The sequence below is a fragment of the Symphalangus syndactylus genome, chromosome 20 (assembly GCF_028878055.3).
Source record: "Symphalangus syndactylus isolate Jambi chromosome 20, NHGRI_mSymSyn1-v2.1_pri, whole genome shotgun sequence".
NCBI classification, from domain to species: Eukaryota; Metazoa; Chordata; class Mammalia; order Primates; family Hylobatidae; genus Symphalangus; species Symphalangus syndactylus.
In genome coordinates, this window is record NC_072442.2 from 39,221,616 (window position 1) to 39,228,050 (window position 6,435).

Sequence of the window (6,435 nt, forward strand, 5' to 3'; positions counted from 1 at the left end):
AAAGTGAGGTGCAAATCCTACTTTTGCACCTACTGCTCTTTCCTCACCCTAGAAATTTCCACAGAAGCACAGTCATCAACCTACAGAATGTTAACACCAAGGGGACTTTCAAGATCTGGTCACCTGACCAAATACCAGAGAGGGTAACTGCTTTGCCCAAGGTCACACTGCTGCTTAGGGGCAGGGCTGGGGCTAGAGTAGCTCTGGAGAATGGGAACAAGAATAGAACCTATCTCAGTCCTGTTGCAGGGAGTATATTACATGCTTAGTACATTGCTTGGCACATAATAAACTCTCATCCAATAGGAGCTGTTGCTGTTATCGTTGCTATTGTCATCAACATCATCATCATCATAGGTGTCCATCCTTGCCTCCAAGTTCCTTGCCTCCTGATCCTCCCATCCCCCTAGTGCTATTCTCCACTATTTCCTCCCTTTCCTCCCAATCCATGATTTCCTCCCTTCTCCCCTCCCAATTCATGATTTCCTCCCTTCTCCCCTCCCAATTCACGTTTGGCCCACTGCGGTCAGCGTCCACCACCACCAGTGCCTGGAACCTTCCAGGCTGAGGTCACCAGGGACCTCCTCCTTGTAGAACCCTTCCTTCCCTCGACCTCTCAGTGGTATGTGACCCTAGCACTGCCTCCTCCTTAAATGTCCTTGACTTCTATAACATAAACTCTCCTGCTGCTCAGGACATCCGGCTCTCCCTGTCACCCTCTCTGCTGATCCAGACACAAACAGTCAACTGCCTACTGCCATAGGCACCCAAGGTCAGCATGTCCAAAGCAGTTTGTTACCAGGTCCATCACCCTGCCCCGCTCCTGGGTTCTACTATTCAGTGTACAGACGGCCCCGTCCACCAAATACCCTAGGCTGCACCAGGCAAGACTGAGGGGAGGACTCCCAGAGGTACAGCCTAGGGGATGGATTCGGTGGATGGGGTTCATCTGAACATCCTTCTTAACATCCCACCTTTTTTTTTTTTTTTTGAGATGGAGTCTCACTCTGTCACCCAGGCTAGAGTGCAGTGGTGTGATCTCAGCTCGCTGCAACCTCCGCCTCCTGGGTTCAAGCGATTCTCCTGCCTCAGGAGATTCTCGAGTAGCTGGAATTACAGGCATGCGCCACCACGCCCCGCTAATTTTTGTATTTTTTTTTTCTTGAGACAGAGTTTCACTCTTGTCATCCAGGGAGTGCAGTGGCGCGATCTTGGGTCACTACAACCTTTGCCTCCCAGGTTCAAGCAATTCTCTGCCTCAGCCTCCCGAGTAGCTGGGATTACAGGCACCTGCCACCATGCCCAGCTAATTTTTGTATTTTTAGTAGAGACGGGGTTTCACCATCTTGGCCAGGCTAGTCTTGAACTCCTGACCTCATGATCCACCCGCCTCAGCCTCCCAAAGTGCTGGGGTTACAGGCGTGAGCCACCATGCCCGGCTGCCTCTGCGCCTTTGAACATGCTGTTCCTCCTGCCTGGAATGCTCTTCTGCCCCTTAATTGCCTGCAAACGCTGCCTCACCCACTTGGTCCCAGTTCAGGCCTTCCCTGACCCCATAAACTCAGTTACTTCCTCCCTGCAGTATCGGCACCATTCATAGCACTGTCATAGCCCTTTTCATCCTGAAGTTAATAATTCCCTATGTCTGTCACCCCCACTAGCTATCTGTGTACCTACCATGTATCTCCATGTATCTGTTAATACTTTCCTATGTCTGTCATCCCCAGGTGCTATCTGTGTATCTCCCATGGCCAGCCCATGATGATTCAGTGAGTATCTGCTGAAAGAACGAATAATTAAACTTTTTCAACTTCTGTCCTGATGGTAACTATAAGGGGAGGGATGGAGATTAGGCTGTAAGGCCAGGCGCAGTGGCTCACACCTGTAATCCCAGCATTTTGGGAGGCTCAAGCAGGGGGATCATGAGGTCAGGAGATCAAGACCATCCTGGCTAACACGGTGAAATCCCGTCTCTACTAAAAACACAAAAAATTACCCATGTGTTATGGCACGCGCCTGTGGTCCCAGCTACTCGGGAGGCTGAGGCAGAAGAATCGCTTGAACCCAGGAGGTGGAGGTTGCAGCGGGCCAAGATCACATCACTGCAGTCCAGCCTGGGTGACACAGCAAGACTCTGTCTCAAAAAAAAAAAAAAAAAAAAAAGATTAGGCTGTAAGAGGAACTGGTAAAGTGGAACACAGCAGGGCAAATGTGCTAGTCATCTGTCATCGCTTACCCTGGAAATTTCCCCAGGAGCGGAGTCATCAACTTACAGAATGTTACCACCAAGGGGACTTTCAAGATCTGGTCACCTGACCAAATACCAGAGAGGGTAACTGCTTTGCCCAAGGTCACACTGCTGCTTAGGGGCAGGGCTGGGGCTACAGTCCATGTAGCTCTGGAAAAAGTCTGGGCAGATGCTATCTCATCCCATGAACTTCTTCCCTTCCTACCCATTCTATCTCCCCAAAGGAGGTCCCTGATGCCCTAACATGGTCAGGGAACTACCTGGGCTCACTCACAGCTCTTAAAGCACTTGCTGGGACCTTGGCCAGGTGGAGTTACCAAAATCCTGTAGACTGGAGGCAGGGGGATCCAACTATCACCATATTAGAGATTGGCAAACTGAGGCTGCTAGCTAACCACAGAGGGCAAGATTTGATATTGAGTACTGTGCTCTTCCTGCAGAAAGACCTGAGAAGCCCAAACTCCCACATATGCAGAGTCACTATTTACAATAATCATGACTGCTGACTTCCTAATGTCAGGGAAATCCCCTCACTCCCACCAGTTCCTCCTGAAACAGAGCCTCCCTCCATCTTGCACAGGGTGTCTGACTTAGGAAACAAACTGTACACCCACCCTCCTAAGCCACGCAGGCCTACTAGATTGATCACCTCTAAGTCGTACCCTTTAATGGGGAAATCACCCTTCTTTGTGCCAGGCACTTGACATCGTCACTGCTCACATCGGCCCTGAGGTTGGTACTAGTCTGCGATGGGGAAACGGAGGGTCCCAGATAAGTCACTACTAATCCATGGTCAAAGCAAGAAAGTGGCAGGGCTGGGACTCGAACTTAGGTCTGCCTGACTCTAGCGGGTCCCCGCCCAGGCGGGAAGCTCTCCCAGCTGAAGCCTTTCGCTGGCTGGATTACCTGGGGGAAAGTGACTTAACCTCTTCGAACCCCCAGAAGGTCAGAAGCTTTGCTTTTGGGGGAGAAAACGGTGTGCAAACGAGACGCAAAGGAAACGCAAACCCTCGGGCGTCGGCGCAGCCTCTTCCCCGAGCCCGGGTCTGTCTAATGGCCCAAAGGGAGAGGTCGCACCCCCGACCCCTGGCACCTGCGAAACCAAGCGCCTAGTCGGCTGGCAGAAACGAAACCTCAACGCCCTCCAGCCTCCCCCGCTTGGTTCCCGGAACTGGCGAGCCAGGCTTCGCGGAAACTTGCCCGGCGGCAGCCGCCTCGGGCCCCGGGACCGCCCTGACCGCAGCCCGCAGCTCCGGGCCGGGAGGTGCGGGCCGGCGCGGTCGGGCCCGAGCAGCAGCGCGACGCGCGCTTCCGCCCCGCTCGGCTCCGGCGGCGGCCGCGGCGGCCCCACAATCCCCTTCTGGCTCCGGGGACGGGCGGGGCGGGGCGAGCGGGCGGAAATAATTTTCTGTTTGGTCGTCTCTGCCCCAGTCCCTTCGCCGCGGGACGCGCGAGACGGGAGAAGGTGCGGGAAGCGGGAAGCAGGAGCGGGAGCGCGCGGCTCTGGCACGCATAGGGCGGTGGAGAGGGCACGAGCAGGGATTGAGCACCTACTGTGTGCCTTCACGCTTTACAAAAGGATTTTCGTTCGGTGTTCACTACAGCCCCTGCCCGGGGGTACTGATGCCCCATTTACAGAGGGACAAGCCGGATTTCGGAGAGGTGAAGTCACTCGCCGAAAGTCGCACCGCCAGGGTCTGCGTGACACCCCAAAGCAGTGTTCAGTTACTCCGGGGAGAGCGCGATGAACTTGAACCACTTGTTGGCTGGTTCCTGCTCTTGCTCGTTTTTTACGGATCGGCACATAGTGGGCGCTCAGGAAAATATATGTTGGAAGCTTGAGATTGAACTTGACAGCTCGACTCTGGGTACCCGCCACGAATCCAGCCCAGCCCGCGGGGCACCGGGTTTCTCCAGACCTCGCAGGGAACATTTGCGGATGGGCTGGTAGAGGAGGCTCGGACATCCCAGCTCCGCACCCGCACTCGACCAACGCGTGGTAGCGGAACCCCTGTCGTAGCGAGGCACAGACTGGGTTCAAGTCCCGACTCTGCCGATTTCAGGCTGAGTGACTTTGGGCGAGTCACTTTTTCCCATCGAAACCTCAGTTGCTCCATCCACAAAATGGGAGATATGAACACCCACCCCAAAAGGGTGTGGGGAGGATTAAACGAAACAACTTTCCCAAAACGCTAAACTTTCAAGTGTTGTCTCCCGTCCATCCCATAAACTTAGGCGACAAACCCGGCGCAGGGTGACCTGAGACAAAGGCTTCCGGGCCCCTATCTCCAGGTCGTCCACCCCTGGGGCGTAGGCACCTTTTAGTGAGCCCTGTCCGGCGAAACCCGAAACTGCGGCCACCTTGGCAGCGGTGGGCCCCAAAAGGAAATATTCAAATATTCTGAAACTCGTACATGATTTAGGACTGACATTTTTCTTGCAGTTTTATTCTTGCTAGTAAAGGTAATTCGTTAGAAACCCCTAAGTGCAGTTTCTCCTCTGTCTTGTTTAACTTTAACTGTTAGCGAAATTCACAAATTTGACCAAGGAATCGGAGCGCGGCCGTCCTCGCCGGGATTCCGGTTATCGCAATAATCTGGCTCTCGGCCCCTACTCCCAGACACGGAGGTCGAAGAGGCGGGCTTCCCCTACACCGCCCTGTGTAGATGTAGCCTCTTCGTCCCGGCAGCCCTCCGAGATTCCCTGTGTCCACCGGAGCGGGCGGGGGGGTGTGGGGCTGCAGCCCAGAACTCAGCTTCCCGGACCTCCCCAAACTCCCGCCTCTCCGGGATTAAGGGAGTAAATCCCTGACGCCAAAGACCAGGTCAAGGACAAGTTCTCCCCCGCCCTACTCCCCCCTCCTGGGCGGGGATTCACCTCCCTTCCCGGATGAAAGGTACTAAAAAGCCGACGGGGGGCCGCGGCGGGCTCCAGGCCCTTGATGTTCCGGTTGAACAGGTGCTGGTGAAAAGGAGGCGGACCCGGCGGAAGAGTCTGCCAGGGGGCAGTGCGCCGAAGGGGAGGCGGCCTCCTCCACCCCCAGTTCCCCGGCCCGTCTTCCCATCTCCTCTCTGTTTGCCCCTCCCCCGCAGGAAGCGTTCCCGGCCGCGAGGTCTTTGAAGTGTCGTTGAAGCCCCCAGGGCTGCCTTCTCCCCTACGCCACCCGAACTCCCGCTGTGGGGGGCGGGTGACCTTTAGTCCCCACGAAAGTCTCCCCTTTAGGAAGTTTTTGGGGGTCAGATCTCACCTCCCCGCTTGCCCACACAGGTCTTGGGAAGAAGACTTTGGGCCGACGCCCCTCACTTCTCCCCCAGACCCAACTGCAGGGACTTTAGTTCTCTGGAGTGCTGCGTGTGAGTTACCTTGTGTGTCTGTGTGCGTGCCTAGAGGTCAAGTGTAACTGGTGTTCGTGAGCACCTCGTGGTTGCGGGTCTCTAACCCTCGTGGGTCTCTAAGCGCACCCGCAGGGCTGGAGCGGAGGTTCGTGTCTCTGGGAGGGTCAGTGGTGTGACTGAAGCTGGGAGATAGCTCGTGTCTGTGGGTGCCTCGGTGTGTGTCTCTGGGGCTCTGAGTCTCTGTGCGTGCGTGTGTGTCTGTGAACCCGACAGGAAGCTCCCCGAGGGCAGGAATATGTTTTGCTCTCTACTCGATCCCAGCGACTGGCAACGGGCGTTTAATAAATATCTGTTGAATGAACAAATGTCTGCGTGTGAGAGCGCCTACCGAGGAAACGGCCCGAGGGCGGCCATCCAAAAAGACCCCCAGACACGGGGTGGGGCGGGGGCGAACGACCCGCGTCGCTCCCATTCCTCCTAGCACCCCTTTCCCCGGTATCCACTCCCAAGTTTCCCTGGGGCTAAAGAATCCACCCAGAGACGAAGACTTGGCGGAGGGGGCTGGAGGCTCGGGGACCCGGGGCCCGAGACGGGAGGGCGGGCAGAGGGAGGGCTCGTGAGCGACGACCCAGAGCCGTAAAACGAAAAAGAAAGCAGGCAAAGCAGCACGGAGCGAAAGAGCGAAAAGCTCCCTACCAAGCCAGGCTTTGTTCCCTGAACCTAAGACTTTACCCGGCGGCTGGCGGCGGGCGGGCCGGGAGCGAGCGAGCTAGCGGAGGCGCGCGGCCATGGCTGCCGCGGCCGGGCAGGGGGGCCGGGGGGGCGGCGCGTGAGCGGGTGGCGCGGGGCGGC

General features: G+C 56.3%; 1 long non-coding RNA gene across 1 annotated transcript; it reads right to left on the reverse strand.

Annotated features, from left to right (window-relative positions):
• Positions 1-4,663: 4,663 nt before the first annotated feature.
• LOC129470296 (uncharacterized) lies at positions 4,664-6,332 on the reverse strand. The gene is made up of 2 exons (XR_008653198.2): positions 5,126-6,332; positions 4,664-4,951 (listed from the first exon to the last, which is right to left on the reverse strand). It is a non-coding gene; the product is annotated as an uncharacterized lncRNA (long non-coding RNA).
• Positions 6,333-6,435: the final 103 nt, after the last annotated feature.